This window comes from Hyperolius riggenbachi, chromosome 10 (genome assembly GCF_040937935.1).
Source record: "Hyperolius riggenbachi isolate aHypRig1 chromosome 10, aHypRig1.pri, whole genome shotgun sequence".
Classification (NCBI taxonomy): domain Eukaryota; kingdom Metazoa; phylum Chordata; class Amphibia; order Anura; family Hyperoliidae; genus Hyperolius; species Hyperolius riggenbachi.
In genome coordinates, this window is record NC_090655.1 from 42,955,485 (window position 1) to 42,976,696 (window position 21,212).

Below are 21,212 nucleotides of genomic sequence, written 5' to 3' on the forward strand. Positions count from 1 at the left end.
TCCGCCGGGTCCCCCCGCTCATTAGCCCCCCGGGCCGGCTACCGACCCCACGGCCCGGGTCGGGCTCTCCTGCCTCTCGCAACATGGCCGCTTCCTCTGGCCGCAGCTGCGCAGTCCGCCTGGCCGCGAGTGCGGCTCCGCAGCTCTAGGGCCAACCCCCCTGATCCACGCTACGTAGCGTGGATCAGGGGGGGTTCCTCTTTAACATCTGACTGATTATAACCAGAAGGCCTTGCTCACATTATAAGTCGCGAGCACAATAGCAAGCACTGAGCACTTTTTAAGGCACTTTTCCCTGCGTTTTTCGAGCGATTTGTGTTTTCAAAGCGCTTTTGTCCGGCGATTTGAGTTTTTTTTCCTGAAGACAATCAGAAAGTGAACTCTGACCTGGAACAAAATGTATCTAACGTAGCAGGAGTGCTCACAAAATCGCTTTTTCAAGCGATTAGCGATTTCCCTATGCCTTGTATCAAAGCTCAAACCCTCAGTAAATAGTGCAGGAGCCGCGTTTGTGCTTGGAAAGAAAGCTCATCGCTCGTGTGACAACACACAGAGATAAAATTGCTCAGTGTGAACAAGCACGATGGATTTGGATAGGGTTGCCAAATTGGATAAAGACCCAACTGTGTGTCACAGCATGAAGAGGAGTCTCAGGTCCGAGAAATGGGGTCATCAAAACGATGTGCTGTGTGTGGTTAAAAATCTGCCTCCGTTCGCTTTAGATTCTGATCAGACAGTGATCGATCAGTTTGTCACATGGAGGGGAAGTTGATATGCGTATTATTACTGTAATATATGACAATAGGCTAGATTTTTGTTCTATCAAAACGCATTATATTTTTATGCAGTCAATCTATTTTTTTCCAGCAGTTAACATTCTGTTGATGGCATACTTATTCCCCCAAATTTGATTCGACAGGCAATGACTCCAGTTACTCATTTTGCATTCACAAAAGCTTTATACATTCTGCCAGACGGCCGGCGGGATGTTCCAAGTTAATGTTTGAAGTAACAGTATTGATTGAGCCGTATGGCCATTGATCCAGCTCAGCGCGTGAGAGAGAAGCTGCAGGTCTGCATGCTGTGTAGCTGAACAGCTGGCAGGCTGGCCCTGAGGGTGTTCAGCATGTGGTCCAAAGGTGGTAGCTGTTATATAAATATAAGCAGGGCCTGGCCTTGGATCCTGACTTCTGAACCCATTGCTTTCTCTGCTGTGTACATAGCAGTAATGCCTTACATACTGTGTATGTTTCTTGTGTTACTTGATTTTTCTGGTTTTATATATGATCCATGGTAAATAGGGGTGCATAATGCATGCATGCTACAGATGGATGTACGCCATGGTCTTATTGGAATACATTTGCTAGATTCTGTGGACAACCATCAAGAAGGCCAAACAGCAGGGGCATAACTCCACATTTTTGCCCCCCCCCCCCCAGCAAAACTTTGGGCCCTACCCCTGGTGACCCTCACGGCCTGTGGGCCCATCTAACAGTCATTCAAAAAGTGTGGACATCCTAACCTTCACACCTATAACAAGTGTAGCCGTAAAAACCAGGGCTGTGGAGTCTGAGTCGTGGAGTCGGGGCAATTTTGGGTGCCTGGAGTCGGAGTTGGGAAAAAATGCTCCGACTCTTAATGAATTTAAACTGTAATTAAAATAGAAAATATGATAAAATGTTCTATTTCTCAGATATTAGTCATCATAAATAATTTATACATACAGTAATGGCTGTGCTTAGTCCACAAAAATGAAATAAAACAATAAAAATTAGTTACTTGTGCTGCTTCAATAAAGCAGTCCCCGTATTTTTAAAGTCAGATATACATATATGATTGTGCGTGTATATATGATGTGTACACAGGAATCTCTTATATATACTAAATAACATCTATGCTGTAAGTATAAAGCCTGATGTGTAGCCGTGTCACTAATAGAGATGGTCAATGAGATGAAAATAATTCTGCGTTGATTCTGATTTATGCATTAACATATGAACTCTCTTTGCTCATGAAATCAAATAACTTGATATGTTGTTAAAATTTGGTTTGGCGACTACGAATTAAATGGTACCTAAGAAGGATGAAAAGAAAAGTTTTATACATACCTGGGGCTTTTTCCAACCCCCTTCAGGCTAATCAGTCCCTCGCTGTCCACCTCCACGACCTGGATCTTCTGCTAGGAGTCCTGGTAATTCAGCCAGTCAGCGCATGCCGCTTCCACAGCCAGGAGCGTTCTGCACCTGCGCAATAGGGCTGCGCAGGTGTAGTATGCTCCCGGCGGCGGAGTGTGTGCATGCGCACTACGCCAGACTGGCTTAAGTACCTGGACTCATAGCAGAAGATCCAGGTGGTGGAGGAGGACAGCGAGGGACTGATTAGCCTGAAGGGGGCTGGAGGAAGCCCCAGGTATGTATAAAACTTTAATTTCGTCTGTCTCAGGTTTACTTTGTTACACAGTAGTACTATACTCTACATATGTACTCCCCACAGAGCTGCAGGGAATCCACTGAGAATGTTGTGCACATTGAACCCAGAGGTGTTGTCTATCACCCATAAACCTGGTTCAGATTGTGCATGAAGAATGTGCAATAGAGGAAGAATCTCCTTATTCCCCTGCAGAGTACCTGCACATCACTCTTACATGTACCCACAGTTACATTGCCTAGGGCCTGATAGATGTTCTTTGTTCTGGTCTGTACCTTTTACAAGTACTCTTACCAAGGACTAGTTTTAGTCTATGACTAAAGGGAATAAATATGGCAGTCTCCATATCCTTTTTACTTCAGTTGTCTTTTGAAATTCCTAAGCGTTGGCAGTTAAGAGACCAATTTCATGTTACATACTTTCAATCAACAAGATTGTAATATACAAATTAGAGGAGTCTGAGTCGAGGAGTCTGAGTCGGAGGAATCCTAAACTGAGGAGTCGGAGTCGGTGGGTTTTTGTACCGACTCCACAGCCCTGGTAAAAACACCTGATCTGAAGGATGGACCTCTTTATTGGAGGGGAGGGTATTAGTAGTTGGAGTCCCCCTACAGCTCTGGGCCCCCCTGTGGTCACAGGGCCTGCTCCCCTGTAGGTATACCCCTGCCAAACACATATTAATCTGGGAATCTGGTGGTTGATTTTTAGGTGTAAGATATTGGGATTTAAATGTGAACCCCGATATACGGCACACCACCTATTCCTGAACTCCCTAATGTATTGGTAATCCTGTGCCCAACACTAACTAAAAGCTGTTGCTTTTAGTCATCCTGTAATAAGAGGTATGGAAGTTCTGCTTGGAAGATTTGTTTTTCATCTTAACCAATTGAGTTTGTTAACACTGTGTGGTTATGCGTAAGTGTTCCACTACAATTTGACAGAGAAACTACAGCCCCGAATTCTGAAAGAGTACCTCCGGTAGAAATGACAGAGCCTGTCATGACAGTCTGTGTCTTGATGGAGGAGGGGTGGAGCGGGGCTGTTAGGGCTAAATACTTACCTGATCTGATGTCATTTCTCCAGGCAAGTGACCGATCATCCCACCTCAGAGATGCGACCATAGGGATTTTTTTTTCAAAATCTCTGGCCGGCCCATCCCTAAGCTTGACAGCCACTGCCTAATTGGTGTCTGCTAAGGGGGGGGGGGGCTTCAAGGCAATGTAGGCAGAGGTTTCTGAAGAGCTTCGGCAGTCTTTGGAAACATGGCCATGACTGAGTTCCTGAGGAGAGGAGCAGTCACCGCCTTCCATTCAATTCCAACTTTTTACTTTTTCCAAAACAGTCGCTGAGACCCTGGTGTTGCCGCGGCCAATCCCCAGCTTGGGAGCTGCTGCCTAATTGGCGTCTGCCAAGCTGGGACAGGCTGTGGCAATGCAGGTAGAGGTCTCCGAAGAGCTTTGTCAGTTGTTTTCATCACCTGCAGCCTGCTAGCTGCAACCCATTTAGAATTAATACGGGTACCCGGACCCGATCCAGGCCTCTAGTGCAAAACTTCAGTTATCCTAATATCTGACCTTTGTTCAAGTCGTTGCAAGTTTAATTTTCCTTTCAAGTATTTCACTGGACACCTTTTTTTTCATTCCTAAAATGATCCTTTGTCTTCCAAGTTCCCCAACTACCACTAAACTCAGGCTTATTGGTGATCTTTGTATCTGACATGACTCTGGCAAAGACCACACTCATTTCACCCCACAGAAAGCTTTATTCTGGTCATAAGATTGCAGCGAATGGTGAACTATTGATCTGTATATCTGACAGAACTTTTTCTGTGAGGTGACAGGAGTATGGCCAATGCTGTTTTTTGTTCTGGCCATAAGTTTGCAGCAAATAGTGAACCCACCAGAACAGCTGTGTGGTCCGATACATGGACAACACTGATTTAATCCTGTTGGTGGCGCCTGTGTCATGTAATATACCGTAATGTCCGTTTGCTGGAAGTGGGATCTCTCCCTGTTATCTTTAGAACAGCACAAATTAGGCTTCCCAGGGATGAGAGAACACTGTGTTCTTCTGTTTATAGTCCATTTATCTGAACTTTGGCCTCCTGTGTTGTTTCTAAGCAGAATTAACTTGCCCACTTCTGTAGGCCTCAGTCCCAGGCATGTGGTGCAAATACCTGCAGTCTAGTGAAGACCATCTGAATATAAAGGACCTGCTTAGACACAAGCTCTGTCTTCCCAGTGTCATTCTAGCAGGCTGCTCTGTTTGCCGCTCCATCCCATTTGCATTCTTATGCCTTATTAGGTCATCTTGTTAAACCTTTCAGTAAATTACTTGATGAACTCTGCTGGAGCAGTTGAAAGCACAGTGTTAATTTCACAGGGTTTATAAACTCTGCTGCTGGTCTAACAATCCACAGAGGGAGTGCACTGACATGACAGCTCCCATCAAAACAAGCCTTGTTTGCTTCCCTTTTGTGTTAAGGCTGCTTCCAGCTGCCAGGGCCGTCTTGGCACCGCGGCGAGAGTGGCAAGTGCATTTATTACTGTAAATGGGGAGAGATGGGTAACGGCATAGTTTTATTCTCACGGGGTGTGTCCCGTTCCACCAGAGAGAATGATTCCATGTGACAGGGTCATTATGGTTCACCAATGGTGCCTGCAGCAAATACATTGAAGCTTCTGTTCCTTCGTTGTGGATATTAGAAGCCGTCCCTCAGTAACATCTTGGGCTGCTCAGAGGACACAGACAACAATGAGAGCTGCTGAAATTATTAATATGCAGCTGAATGATAGGACTGTTAAACAGCCAGTCACACAAGGGTGGAGGAGAGAAATAAAAGGTCACACCCTCGCATACATTTAAAAGCCATGAGGTAAAATGGGTGTGAGATACTGCCGATGGTAGAATATCGGTAATGTTACTAATCTTCCTCAGGGTGGCTCATGAAAGACCGATCCCTGTGCACCATGCATTCTGCCTGCATCCTCTCCAGCTTTGAGTTTAAAGGGACAATGAAGAGAGCTGCTTTCAAGGAGGAGTTATTTGAATTAAGCGCACATCGCTGGTCGCTGTAAGGTGGATCAGCATTGGCGTCTGGTGAGCGTATAGTTATACCCTTGGCACGGACGGTGGTGGGATCGCAGTGTGGTTTGTCACCTGGCACCAGAGTGAGGCTGAGGGCTGTCAGTCACACGTGTCCATTGTTTGAAACGGTATCACGCTATGTCCGCACCATTTGCTTAAGTTGTAGATATCGAGAAAGCCAGAAGACCACTGGATGTTTATGAGCTGCCCTATATGCTGATCTGTAACATAATCAGCCATCCGAATCGGTGAGGGATTCAGTGTAACCATTTCTTGAAGTTGGATTCCTCTGATTGAAATTGACTCATGATATATTGAATTTTATATACTGTATGTCTTATGTTGAGCACCTGCACACATATACTGTTTGTTTGTTAGGAAGGTGTTCCCCTCCTAGTGTGTGGCGACCCGTATTCATATATTTTGTGTGGTCTGTATTTTTAATAACCTTTATAATAACTGTCAATCACTTTGAGGAGCGCCCATAGTCACTCAATATTACTCATACAATATATTGAACGAGTGTTTGCGCATTTCACTCGTTCCCGCGGTACTGAATTTGGGAAGATGGCTTAGGCAGCGAATATTCAGTGCAAGGCTGTGAAGTCGGTACAAAAATCATCTGACTCCTCAGTTTGTGAAACCAGCGACTCCAGGTACCCAAAAGTGCTCCGACTCCTTGACTCTGACGCCTTAGTCTAATTCTAACCAGGGCTTTGGATTTGGTACAAAAATCAACTGACTCCTCAATTTATTGAATTCTCCGACTCCAGGTACCCAAAATTGCTCTGATTCTTCGACTCCACAGCCCTGCTGCGGCGCCAGAGATTCCCCCGATCCATCTTCCAGTGGGCACTCCGCTTTAATCCCTTAATTCATCTTTATTAAAAGTATAAAATCTGGATGGTTGAGCTCAGACTTTCTGCTTATTTTAGTTTTTACAGAGTTGCAAAGCTCTATCTTGTAAATGTAAGTGATCATTAGATCATCTGGTGAATGTGGGTTTATTACATTATCCTCTTGATTAGATTTGAAAATGTTTGGATGTAAAAGTGATTTGTGGTACAACCATGTGATAAAGGGATCTGTAAAATGTAATTTACACATCCATCTGAAACCATAAGATGACTCTGAGTTTTGATCACCTTGCAGCTCTGTGAATGTCTAGTTTGTGTTGCAGCTTTCAAGGCTCGTTTCCACTTACTGCGTTTCGATCCACAAATCATATCACAGGCGATCCGCCCGCCTTTCTAGGTCACAAGATCACCATGATTATCAACTCAGCGCCTTGTTTCCAGTAATGCAATTTGCTTTTTACCCAAATGCAATAGTTTGGTAAAGTGAGGGAGACTTGCTGTGTTTTTCCTGGGTTTGGGTAGCAGCCTATTGAAACACAAGTGAATCACATACCAAATACAGTGCTATTTAGTTTTATTATTACTTAGTATTTATATAGCACTGACATCTTCCGCAACACTGTACAGAGTATATTGTCTCGTCACGAACTGTCCCTCAGAAGATTTGGGAAGGCGCCCAATAGAACTATAATGGTGGGTCCAGCTATAGTTGCTCTACAGTAATGTAAAAAGAGGTGTCTTTCCTCCAATGAGGATTCACTCAGATGGAATTAAGGAGTCATTATTATAAAATGGTTATACTGTAGACAACGTGTTTCACGGGTCTTGGCCCGCTTCCTCAGGTCAATACAAATAACCTTGTTTCTTAGCAGTGTGGGGCGCCTGCGACCCGTGAAATGCGTTGTCTACAGTATAACCGTTATATAATAAAGACTCCTTAATTCCATCTGAGCGAGTCCTCATTGGAGGTAAGACACCTGTTTTTACATTACTGTATAGCACCTATAGCTAGACCCACCATTATAGTTCTGTTCGGTGCCTCCCCAAATTCCAAAATCAGTTGTAACCTTACACTTACAAAAGGGTTGTTAGCCCTTACTACTCGTGCATGGTTTCACCAGTTGAAAGGTCCACAGGAGGAGAGCGACCACCCAGTTCCGGGGTACCGAGAGGGAACATTATTTCCACATGCCTATATGGTGGTTGCAGGACTGCAACCCTTGCTTGTGAGTGAGTATAAGCTACCCACAATCCCACACAGATGTATCCACTTAATGATATTGCACTATTGGCCTTCCAGTCTCCCCCTCTCTACAGGCCAAAGGATCTCCACTCCCCTTTTGAAGGGTTCCAGAGACCTGGACCAAAACTGTCCCTCAGAGGGGCTCCCAAACTAATTCCTACAATAGTAATATGTCTATGTATGTATCGTGCAGTGCATGTATCTGTATCTAGCGCCAATTTAGGGGGAAGCTAATTACCTTATGTGTATGTATTTGGGATTTGGGTGCAATCCTCCTGAGTGCCCAGAGGAAACCCACCCAGACACGGGGAGAACATACAAACTCCGTGCACATAGTGCCCTGGCTGGGATTCAAATCAGGGACCCAGCGCTGCAAGGCCAGAATTCTAACCACTACGCCACCATGCTGCCCATTTCCTATGTCCTTACCTTGTGATTATTGATTATAGAGAATTGTTGGTAAATCACAAAATTGCAAGGGAAAAAACAAACCATTGCACGAAAATGTCAAAACGCCCAGGAAATCACACAGAATATATAGAAAAAATTGCAGTGCGGTTGAGGTTTATAGAGGGACAAGCCCTGACAGGTCACACTGGTTTGCTATTGTGGAAGGTGAAGCATCAGGATGCACAGTACCAGCTGCTGCTGCGCCATTTTAAGGCTACTGCAATAAGAGTTGTGCATGTGTCATAATATGCATGTTATTATGACTGTATGTTTGGGTCTGCGGCCATTTCCATTGTTAATGTGCAGCAATGTGTCATGAAAATGTAATCTTTAATGCGGATATGTAAACATGCCCATTAGACAGCATGGTTGTGTATTGCCATGCATTGCGTTATGACCTAATAACCAGAACAAGCTCAGTCACTGATGTGGTACAACTTTCTGATTCCCGTTTGAAACCAAAACAAAACAGATTTAAAGAAATATTTTCTGTCACTCAAAATTGCCATTTCATGTTCCTGCCCAAACTCAGCAGAACTCAGCCAAACTGAACCTGGGAGTGAACTGAGCTCTTAACAAGCCTCCTTTACTTCGCCATTTTTTGAATGCTGTTGATCACAGCTCTATTCACTGAGCTAATTTTGTGCCAATGGTTACCGAAGGATGAGTAGATGATCTTTGTGTCTGTGACAAAAAGAAGACTCTACTGAAACAAAAATGCAGGTCAGGCAGGAGGATAGAGAACTCTTGTACAGCAATTGGTGCATCCCAGAATTCTTGATACAATGAATAGTATTCCTAGTGGTCAAGGCTACTGGATTTTAACCCGACCACTTGAAAAGTGATAATGTGCTATTTCGGTGACTGGAGATGCATTTTAATGACCTTCGAAAAAGGACTATTTATAAGAGAGCATTTATTGCTAAACCGCTAAAATGCTGAGCTAATTTGGAACCCTCCGCAATGCACTTTATAGGAATCATAAAAGTTCCTGTTAGGGGGTTGGGAACTGTGTGCATTCCAAGTGCTGCCCAGATTGAGGGAAAGAACCATAGTGATATAGTCACATGTGGGTAGATGGAGTTGTTGTTAAGACGGTTTTTGTTTAGTTTCTGTAGAAAAAGCTTGTTTGGCCTCATTCCTGTGGTCATGGCTGAAGTGACCCATCAGAACCAGGAACCTGTAAAAAGCCTTCCTCGTCTATAAGAGAGTGTCAGAGGAGTGTGTGCATTACCATCATTGTATTTCTCATTTCTGTTATGAAATCAAGAGATCTGCTTGAAAGGGACACTTAAAGCGGAATGAAATTAATTTTTTTTTTACTAGAACAGCATTCAAAGGGTTACACACAGGACTTAGAAGTTCCCTGCCAGCAAAGCTGGACGCATCCGAACTTTAGATAATGTTATCTTGTATTTAATTGTATCAAGTGAGGAATGTAAATAAACACTTCTCTGACACTGCCGGCTCAGCTGAACAAAGTCAGACAATCAATGTTAGAAGATGAATAAAGCCGTTATAAATAAAATGCAAAGTCAGCTCTCAGAGAAAAAAAAAGTGTACTTTGGGAATGTATAATTTCTAAATGAATACTAATACTTATGCACAAAAGCAAATATGATAACCGTATGTCCTATAAAAAGTAGGAAAACCTGTTTTTATTGAATATTATGTCAGGGTTTTATACCGCTTTAAGTGCTGTGTAACTTGAGATAAATTGGGATGGACAGTCCCAATCATACATGAAACTAGGCTGGGTTCCTTTCTTTCTAGGCATAAAACTCCTTTTCCTCAACAATTTTCTTCTATATACTTTGTGGCCGGTTTAAAGGGACTCCGAGCAGTGCAGAAACTATGGAAAGATGCACATCATTTTAAAGCTCTCTTTCTCCTCTTTCCAATGATATATAAACCGCCACCCTACGCCTTTTAGTTTTCGCTATTTTCGCGATTGAAATTGCCGCGGCCGCGATTTCGATTGCGAAAATAGAGAAAACTAAAAGGCGTAGAGCGACGATGTAGGTGTCGTCAGAAAGAGGAGAAAGAGAGCTGTAAAATGATATCCATCAAGCCATAGTTATATTGTATTACACAGGGCGACTTTTTGTCAAAGTCAGCAGCTGCATTCAGCAGAATGGAGCTGCTGACACTGGGGAAAGTGTCGTCCTGTGTAATACAATATAACTATGGCTTGATGGATATCATTTTAAAGCTCTCTTTCTCCTCTTTCTGACGACATCTAAATCGTTGCCCTACACCTTTTAGTTTTCTCTATTTCCGCGATCGAAATCGCGGTCGCGGCAATTTCAATCGCGAAAATAGCGAAAACTAAAAGACGTAGGGTGGTGGTTTATATATCATTGGAAAGAGGAGAAAGAGAGCTTTAAAATGATATGCATCTTTCCATAGTTTCTGCACTGCTCGGAGTCCCTTTAAGACTGTGGATTGACTGTTGCGGTGTGGTGCGGCCCCTGGGATTACCTCGTTAGTACACGGTAATCTCCGTCTGGTAACCGATCAAGCAGGAAGTGATGCTTACGTCCTGTTGCGCGGAAGCATATTGCTAAAAACTGCTTCTGTGCATGCGTTGCGCATGCGCAGAAGTGGTTTTTAGCAATATGCTTCCACATAAAACCTTGCGGCAGTCGTTTTGAAACACGTGTGTTCTGATAGACTTACATGATTTCCGGGTCGCCGCAGAGCTGCACAATAGCATAGGTTTGCCTTCGCGTCGGAGATGCGGCGAAACCGGCACTTCCCTTGCATTAAGCCGCACTGCGTCGGTATGAAAGGCCCCATAGAGTAATATTGCCCTAGCTGTGTGGTGCGGTAAAAATGCTGCACTGCACCGCCCCAGTGTAAAAGGTCCCTGAATAGTTTTTGTGTGTTTTTGGCGCTATTTTTATCTACAAACACAGCCCACACTGACACAGAACAAAAAAGAGAGGTGTAGTAGGCTTACCTCCTCTGTGGAACAAAGAGCAGCTAAACCAATAAGTATAACTCAACTTAATTTTTCAAGAGTTTTTGCAAAAAAAGTTGGTTCAGACAATGCATTTCTTGGGCATTTCCTGCTTCATCAGATCAATAAAACCACAACTACTGGCCAGCACAGATCAGACTCACAGTACAGTCATAGCTTCCAGCTGTCCCTTTTTCTTTGGGATCTAATTACCTCAGTCCTGCTTTCCTTCTCATTTGTCCCTCTTTAAGGGCTCATGTACAGATTTCTGCCAATATAAGTATTTTTCTACTGAGCAATTTGTTTAATATACTTCATTATTTCTATCATTTAAATTGATATATTATTTTCAAATGTTAAAATGGGGAACTAATGATGATGGAGAGTGCGGTCTGAATTATAAAACTGCATCTGGTATTAGTGACTAGGGGTGTGGCAAGGGTGTGAATAGGGGTGTGGCAAGGTGTGATCAAGGGCGTGACTAGGGGTGTGGCAAGGGTGTGATTAGGGGTGTGGCAGAGGTGTGATTAGGGGTGTGGCAGAGGTGTGATTAGGGGTGTGGCAGGGGCGTGAATAGGGTTGTGGCAGGGGTGTGTTGTAAAGTGTCCCTCTTTCTAATCTATCAGGGACAAAGACTGTGGAAAACCAGAGACATACCAGGGCCTGAAATAAGAACTAGGGAGGTTATGTCCAGAAGACTGCTGGGTGACTGAGTGCCCTTACTGGGGTTACTGGTTTACATCTGGGCCAGGACACTATCTGCATGGAGTTTTGTTCTCCCTGTGTCTTTGTGCATGGGTTTCCTCTGGGAACTGGGGTTTCCTCTCATATCCCAAATACACAATGGTAAATTAATTGGCTCCCCCTCAAACTTGAAGGTGATGGAGATGTTAAAGGTAACCTGAAGTGAGAGCCATTTTGAGGCTGCCATGTTTATTTCCTTTTAAACCATTCCAGTTGCCTTCGCTGACTGCAGTAGTGTCTGAATCACACACCTGAAACAGGCATGCAGCTTGACTCTGCATGTTTGTTCAGTGTCTATGGCTAAAAGTATTACAGGCAGAGGCTCACCAGGGCATCCAGGCAATTAGTATTGTTTAACCACTAGCACTCTCACCTTGCTGCGCTGGGTCCCCGATTTGAATCCCAGCCAGGGCACAATGTGCATGGAATTTATATGTTCTCCCTATGCTTGGATGGGTTTCCTCCGGGCACCCTGGTTTCCTCCCATATCCCAAAAACATACAATTAAGTTAATTGGCTTCCCCCTAAATTGGCCCTATACTACAATACGTACATAGACACGACTACGGTAGGGAGTTGTCCGTTTATGGATAGCTGGCCCACCACCGCAACCAAAACATTTTAAACGTTTTAGCTACTTTTATACTTCCGGCGCCTCTGTACACCTTTACGGTAGGGAATTGATTGTGAGCCCCTCTAAGGGACAGTTAAAGTGTACCTGAGACAAAAGGAGGAAAAAGTTGTATACATACCTGGGGCGTCCTCCAGCCTCCTCCATGCAGATCGCTACTTTGCTGCTGTCTAAAGTCTCCTGGATCCTCCGGCAGCAGCCCTGTTATCATTTGGCCTAGGAGTAGTGTGGCCTAGCGCAATCCCCAATCTAACTCCTGCGGCTGGGAGCTCTGCGCCTGAGCAGTAGTGTTGCTCTCGGCAATCGGGCTGAGTATGCCTGACTGGCCGACGAAATTGAGGCTTTGGACATCTGTGAGGCAGCAAACTGCGTGGAGGGGACTGGAAGCACCAGGTGTGTACAAACCGTTATACTTTTGTCTCAGGTTTACTTTTATTGACCAGGTGATACTCTGTACAGCGTTGCAAAATAAGTCAGCCTCCATATCCCTTTCACTTCAGGTTCCCTTTAAGCCCCGTATACATGCTATATGAACTTGGGCCAAGGCGCGAATCCAGCATGTGTACAGCAGCCTCGGCCAGAAATCCACAGATGGCCAAGAGCATTGTTCTTACCACTTGCCACACCCACTGCGTGACTTCACTCCAGCACCACTTAGCTCCCCTGCATAGGAACAGAACACATCGCTAGTCTACAGGCTAACAACACGTCTGTCAGCCCAGCCATGACACCCAAGGTACCAGGCACCAATCCCTGACGGACGACATGCCTTGTATGTGTTGACAAGGCTTTAACATTGGTAGGGATTAGATTGTGAGCTTCTCTAAAGGGATAGTGAAGGTGCCCATACATTTGAAGATTATGGGTAGATTCGACCGAGACAAATTTATCTCTAATCGAATATTAGTAGCATGTCTGCAGACTCTGTAAAGTGCTGCAAAAGATGTAAATAATAGTACTAGGAGCAGCCTATATATATCTTCACGTATACAGCTACACACTCGTATCAATAACCAATGCTTTACATACACCAGATGTTTTTGCAGCTTCTTAGCATAGCGCTGCAATCCCCACATAAATGTATCTTTTCACTGACTGGCGGATTCCATAGATTTTCAGAGGTTTCCAGACAAAAAGGCGGTTTTTCATGCTGGATGAAGGCCTCATTGTATTCTAGTAGTACAGTATGTCAATGGGAATACTTATAACATAAAAGGTATCATTTGTGAACTTGCTTTGCCAAACGATATGATATTCATCATAAGATTCTGGTCCAGGCCAATAACTGTTATTATAAAGCATGTTTAGAGGCTGAATGAAAGCGTGGTTGCTATATCAAAGCTTAATATTGTGTCCTTGTTTGCAGGATTTGGGGATGTCGTGATTCTGACAGGAAACACCAGGGGCTGAGAAACATTTATGCAACTTTAAGGCCGTGAGGAAACACAGTAAGTATTCATTATTCTTTCACAATATTTAGGAATCACAAACTGAATTGGCCAACTTGGAGTGTAACGTAATGAATTATCCTAAATATTCCCAGCTATATGGCTTTCTGTACACGGTAATATCCTTGTTATTACTGAAGACCTCAAGCTGCTTATGCTAGGTACACACTAATCCGTTTTCCATCAGATCTTCAAGTTGATCATTTCTAATCTGTCTGATCTGCTCCTAATCGCTAACAAGATCAATTTTGTGCAGTAGTGATCTGAAAATCGATAAGGAGCAGACCAGACATTTGGAAATTATTGGTTTGACTCATTGATCTGATGGGAAATTGAATGGTGTGTATCTAGCATTAGACATGTCGTTGCTGTAGAGACAAAAAAATCAACATGGTTAAGGTGACCATACACTTATGGATGGCCACCACACAGACTATCAGATAAGAGCCCTCATTGATCGAATCTGCACAGATTTTTTTTATCGATTTCAGCATGAAAGAAGGTGACCTACTAGGCATCACCTAAGATGATTTCAGCCTCCCTCTTCAAGCACCCAATAAGTACACAAGCTTATTGGGCGTATATGTCCAGATTGTGGGCCTGAAAGCCTGACTTGAACAAGTGCTAGACATACTCTGGGGAGCACAGAAATGATCCATTAAATCAGATCCGCAGTCCAGCAGAAGTACCTACAAGTAATGTCACCTTTGTGAAAATATAATCCCCTGGTAACAGCAGCTAGTGTGGAAGCAGCCATCTTACATGCTAATGTAATATCCAAGTCAGTCCTAAAGCTCTGCAGTCAGGAAGCTTCTTTGTGCACGTTCTACTATTTTCCTGCTATAAATGAGCTTTTTATATCCAGTTGTCTGAGATAAATCCTGGATCCTGACAGTTAAATGCACTCAGTGCTTTCACTTATAAGGTCCCCGGGAAAAATAGAAAGAAAAAGTATTAACCCTTGGGGACACCTGAATAAAGGTTTGCTGTTATAATTTATCTTAGTGTGGCTGATCTGTGGAGGAAATTTTGACTGTAGAGATATTTAAGGTCCTCGCTCCAACAGCATATGACTGCTTTATGACCAAACTAAACTGAAAATGGAAAGAATTTTTTTTTTCAGACTAAGGGCCTTTACACACTGGCTGCGTTTCGCTGTGTTTTTATCAGTTGCAAAGCCTTTTTAAAAATAATGAAAATCATCATGAACTGTACACAATTCTGCAATGCAATTTAAAAAAGATCACAATTGCAGTGACTGTGGCACTTTTTGAGCACTGCATTTAAAAAACCGCAATGTGCTTTTTCAAAGTCCACTCCCAGGAGACCTTGCACCTTCCTGCTAAAGGACTTTTAGCCAATCGCAAGAAAATGCAAATGCATTGCAAAAACACAAGGTGATTTTCAGTGTGTACATGCCCTAAATGATGATCTTTCAACACAGTGGAGGTGCTGATTATTTAGAAGGTAGTACCCACAGACAGTGCCTGATGATGTTGCATTGCTTGCATATATCATGGCAGACTGGGCAATCCTATATGGCACCTGACTGTCTGATGCCGAGGCTATAATGTGCATGCGTAAAATTGTTAAAGTAAACCTGAGCTAAGCTGAGCTTTCACCCATGTGATTACATTTCTGCCATGCTCTGCATACGTAAACAACATGCTTTTACTATTGCACAATGTCATCTCACCTTGCTGCTCAGAGATTCAAGGGATAGTGTAGTTAGGATGTGAAAGGTGATAAATTATGCCAATTCCCAGGCTGTCCTGCTGATCCATGGTCGTCTGGGAGTGTAGCAGCAGCTCGGTCGTGGCTAGAGCACTCTAAATCCGCACCAACAAACACGACATTACCATATTCCATACATACATAAAATATCACATTTTCCCCTTTTTTGGTGTTTGATGTAAACTTTGACTGAAGTTCCTGACCTACTTTTTTCATCTTCTTTGGTGCCACTTGATTGGCTACTGTAAGCAAATATGCAGTTGTCCCTAATAAAGTGCTTTGTGAACGTGTTTTTGTTAACCTTTATCCATTAGGCCAGCTTTACACTTACTTACCTATGCAGTGATCTGCCGCACAATCAACGCACCTCACAAATCCTTCATATGACCCTGCGCCATGGTGCGGAGACAGGGTCATATGCATAGGCCCGCCCTTTTCTGAGACGTACTCTCTGCTTGGCAGGAAGTACGTCACTGGGACGCCCGTGGGTCCACGCATGCACTCTGCACCGCGCACTAACCGCCTCGTCCGTAGACTTCCATCATCCCAAGCACTGTGTGGTGAGCTCGGTGCTTGCATTAACGTGCTGCAGCCCTGGCTTTGGATCGCATACTTCCTGTGCACCGCAACTGACTACAATAGGTGTGAAAGTCTCTATAGACTTTGCTTTTGCGGACCCTTGTGGTAAAATAGGGTAACACAACGCAGGTTTTGACTCCTAGTGTGAAAGGAGCCTTAAAGTAAACATGTAAGGAAAAAAAAAACTGTAAAGTTAGAGCTGAGCTTTTATATGGACAGGCACTCAGCCACAAGAACATATTTGACAAGTTCAATAGGTTTAGAAAAGTCGTAGGGGGAAGCTTCTTGAATAGTCAGTAAGTATCTATCTGTTACTACTTTTTCTCATGGCCAGGGGCGTAACTAGAAATTACTGGGCCCCTTTTGTGCCACACCCCCCAAGGTTCCCTTTACATTTTCAAACAGAGCAGCCCTGGCCTTACAATCACATAGATCCAAATCTGGCTATATTGTCAGTCACTTTCCAGTTTACAAACAGGTCAAAATGTCCTACACACCACGATCTGAGGGACCACTGTCCAAAACCATGGACCTTCCTTTCATCGAACATCAAGAATTATGCAAAACTCACAGCATGCGGTGTGAACCTGTGTATAGCCAAGATAGAGATCATTTAGATGGCGGCCAGCAAAGTGAAAGCCCACCAAGCTATGTTGCACAGTCCCGGAAGCAGTACTACTTGTTCCTCCATATGCACGTGGCTAAAACAGTAATCCTGCTGGGCAGATTAGAACGGAAGCTTGCAAGGGCATCAACAACTAAGGGTTGCTCACAACTCCTTAGTGCCGTATGGAATGCCGTGGCTGTGGTGTCGTGTTCTCTGGCCCACGACCAACCCGCCTCCATAAAATATACCAACGGGGGATTAGGAAGGCAGGCTGTGTCTCAATGGTGGCGCCTTGATCTTATTCCTCCCACATGGGACAGGAGTTAGGTCACCGGTCACGTGCTTGAGAGGGCGGGGCAGTGCATCAGGAAACCTGCCCAACCCAAGGATGCCAGGTTTGGATGCACCACCACCTAGTGCCTGCCAGCATCCTGGACACTGCACAGCTGCACAGAGCCGGGTAACTGAAGCAAAAATACATTTCTAGATAACTCTGCGCCTGCACGCTAATCTATGTACACAGGCATGGTACAGGGACCCAGAGCCGGCTACCAGCTTCCCTGACGTTTAGCTCATAATGGTGACTGGCAGGAAAAAGACAACCAAAGCGGTATGTCTGTCACCATTACGGGCGCAGTAACAGGCACTCGCCTCATGTGATCGCGGTGCTTCTCCCAGCTCTGTGCAATTCCATTGGCCACCTGCAGCAAGCAGTCCTCAAGCATCCAGGCTGGATCCTCGGTCCAGTAAACAAGATGGCAGTCCCCAGTTGCTCTGGAGACATTGTGACCCCACTATAGCCGGGCGCGCCTGTGACTTCAGAAAATGGAAAAAAAGGAAACATTTAAAGAAAAAAAAACACAAAAAGTTAGATTCAATGCAAACCGCAGGTTTGAATTTAAGGGCCCATTTCCACTAGCGAGAAGATGCGATCATCCCATCGCTTCCTGCTGCGGGCATTAGTTCCGTTCAGCGATTCGATGAACGTATCGCACCACCATAAAAATTAACGGAAACACTTTTTGCACAGAAATCCAGTAAAAACTGAACCCCAGGGACATAAACATGTTTGCATTCACTTTCTTTGTAATGTTTGCTTTATATTGCCTTTTACAGTATGTTTAGAGTAGCACATTAGAGCACATTAACGTAAGCGATAGTCTTGTAGCTGTGTCTCTGCTTTATCAGATCCTTCCACTCGTGGCTATTTCAGTAATGTCAACAGCGGCATTAAAATATCGGCGGGATGATTGGAAGTCTGGGAGATCATGTGACCGTCTCCTTCACTGCAGCCAAGGAACCGCTCGTCTGTATCAACTGCCAAGCATGACGCCTTGGCGCTATGACATAAATAATATGTGCTTTATATTTCACAGCTCTGGATAGTAAGTGAGGTCACTTTTGAGTACAGGAGCTGTGTACATACCAGGCATGCAGACTGGAGGATTGCTTGACACATAACGTGCTGTAATGTTAATGGGTTTCTTTGTGACTAAAGGTGACTGTTCACTCAAAAGGGTTAACTGTTCAATATATTTTGTCATTCTATACTAGTCATTTCAGCCCATTTTTATTTATTTAAGTATTTATGTAGCACCAACATATTACACCGCGCTGTACAGAGTATATTGTCTTGGCACGAACTGTCCCTCAGAGGGGCTCACAATCTAGTCAGTGGTTCTCAACCTTTTTCAGCACATGTACCTCTTTGCGGGTCAACCCTAAACAAATGTACCCCCTACCGAATAAGGCAAGAAAAGTGGGTGTGATCATGGCATGATGTGGGTGGAGCCAAATCCTAGCGAAATAGAGGTAGTCCATGGTTAACAAATGAGATGGGCAGGGACTGTGTCCATACTTAATTTTTAAAAAGTTAATGTGAAATCTGTTGCATATTTGTATCAATTTTGGTAAAATCTGGTATCAGAGGTGCAGGGGCGTAACTAGGACCCACCGGGCCCCCCTGCAGAATTTCAGAGTGGGCCCCCCCCTCCCCGGGGCCCGCTCGGGGTCATTTTGGGGGGATGGAGGGGTCGCAGCATGAGGGGAAAGCCGTGGCCACAGTCGGCGGGGAGGGGGGACGTCCCCCCCCTCCTCCCTCACCTCGGGGCTCTCCCCTCTGCGCTCCCCTCCAGCTTAAAGAAGTACTCGTGGGCATCGGTGAACAGCGGCAAGGATCAGGGGCTGCAGGGCCTATTGTTCCGCCAATGCAGAGGTGACAGCTGACAGCGTATATCTGCATAGGCATCAAGTCTGTTCCTCTTTTTAACTTTTGTGTCACAGTATTTTGCAAACCCACATTCGCACATATGTTATCACAACAGGCGGTGCCCCAGTGTAGATAGCCAGGTAGTGCCCCAGTACAGAATGCCAGCTAGTGCCCCAGTATAATCTTAAGTAACCCCGTTCCCGCGCAGACTCCTCTCGCCGGACTCTCCTCCTCTCGCAGCGTCTTCCCACTGTGGTTACTTCCGGCAGTAACTCTGATGTCATGAGCGTCTGCCGGGTAACCATGGCGACAGGACGCTAGGCGGCGATAGGAGGAAAGCCAGGGAAGGAGGAGAGCCCTGCGACAGGAGTCCACGCAGGAACAGGGATAAGTAAGTTGCTGCGCCCCGACAGTTCTCTCCTGGGGGCGACATCCGCCATTTTGTCTGCGGCCCCTGGGGGACCCCCTGACAGCTGCCGATGTACCCCCAGGGGTCCGCGGACCCCAGGTAGAGAACCACTGGTGTAGTGCATGTATTGTAGTCTATGACCAATTTTAGGGGGAAGCCAATTAACTTATCAGAATCGGAATCAATTTTATTTTGCCAAGTAAGTTTGCATCTACAAGGAATTTGTCTTGGCAGTTGTTTAACAAACACACAAAAAAAACAATACAAGGGCAGACAGTGTGTATATTACAAGTCAAGGACATTATGGGCCCGTTCAGATCAGAAATGCGGATGGCTATGCGTGCGGAACGCGTGCGGACCGCAACGCGTACGAACGCATGGCCATCCGCGTTTGTGTGCGTTGCGTGGCTGATCCCATCACTGAAAAGTGAATGGGACAGCCACGCGTTTTTGCAAAATCTGCGTGCAGCATGCGTTCCCGGACCGCACAGGTCCGGAACGCATGCAGTGTGAACATCAGACGTTGCACTCTATGCAATGTCTGATGTCGTGCGTTTTGGCCACCTGCACGCGTTTCCAAAACGCGGCTGGAAACCTGTGCAGTGTGAACGGGCCCTATAAGTATAGTGGCAGTAAGCAGTGTGAGAATTGTTCATTTACAGTTCTGTGCTGATTACTATCAAGTCCTAGCAGCTCTAACGTGGTTCAGCATTAAGTATGGCTACCGCTTGAGGAAAAAAACTGTTCCTGTGTCTGGAGGTTTTGGTAGCGATTGACCGGAATCTTACTCCTGAAGGCATGCGCTGGAAGATGGAGTGAGCTGGGTGAGAGGGGTCAGAGGCAATTTTGGTCGCTCTCTTTCTGCACCTGCTAGTGTAAAGATCCTGCAGGGAAGGTAAGCTACAGCCAATTATCCTTTCCGCTGATCGGATGATGCGCTGCAGCCTCCCCTTTTCTAATGCTGAGCAGGAGCCAAACCATACAGTCATAGATGATGTTATGGTGGATTTAATAATTGCAGTGTAGAACTGCACCATTAAATTTTGAGGTAGGCCAAACTTTTTCAGCTGCCGTAGATGGTAGATTCTCTGTTGCGCTTTCTTGACAATAGTGACCGTATTGTTATCCCATTTTAGGTTGTGTGAGGTCGTGGACCCAAGAAACTTGAATGACTCTACCTGGGTTATTGTGGATCCATTTATGGTTAAGGGGAGGTGCTGGGGGGAGATCTCCTAAAGTCTATTATCATCTCCATGGTTTTGAGAGCGTTTAGTTCCAAGTTGTTGCTCCTGCACCATTATGTATGTTTTTGGGATGTGGGAGGAAATTGGAGTGCCCAGAGGAAACCCACACAGACATGGGGAGAACATACGAACCCCTTGCAGATGTTGACCTAGCTTGGATTCAAACCAGGGACCCAGCCCTGCAAGGCGAGACTGCTAACCACTACGCCACCCTGATGCCCATTACATATAGGGCGCTGAACAGTGTTGCACTAGCGCCCACGCTCCCCGTGAGTGTGTGGCAACGGCCATGGCTCTGCACCTGCGCACTCGGGGTCTGACACAGACACAGCCCATGAACGCAGATTTCAGGGCTTTTATTAGGTAGGATATGGTAGCCTCTATGTTCTTCTCGCTTCAGGTTCCCTTTAAAAATTAAAGTTAGGCAACACCGTGGAGGAGGGTCCTGTGTGAAAGTAAGGAGGCGTTAGGTCATAGTAAAATATTGATAAATATTACAAACGTTTTACCATACGAATGAAGTAGCAGAATATCGATAAATTTATTCAATCACTTTTACTGGTGCCCATTTTAATAGAGGC

The 21,212-nt window shown here is 44.9% G+C and overlaps 1 protein-coding gene across 4 annotated transcripts in view; it reads left to right on the forward strand.

The window, feature by feature from the left end:
- The window catches only part of SORBS1 (sorbin and SH3 domain containing 1), a 351,749-nt gene that overhangs the window by 98,755 nt on the left and 231,782 nt on the right, over positions 1–21,212 (forward strand). For 3 of the 4 annotated variants that reach the window (XM_068258094.1, XM_068258093.1, XM_068258095.1), the window contains exon 2: positions 13,768–13,849. The gene's annotated coding sequence lies outside the window, so the exon portion shown is untranslated. Of the gene's footprint in view, positions 1–5,335; positions 5,763–13,767; positions 13,850–21,212 lie in introns of those variants that run through there. The other variant, XM_068258096.1, reaches the window with a different exon arrangement.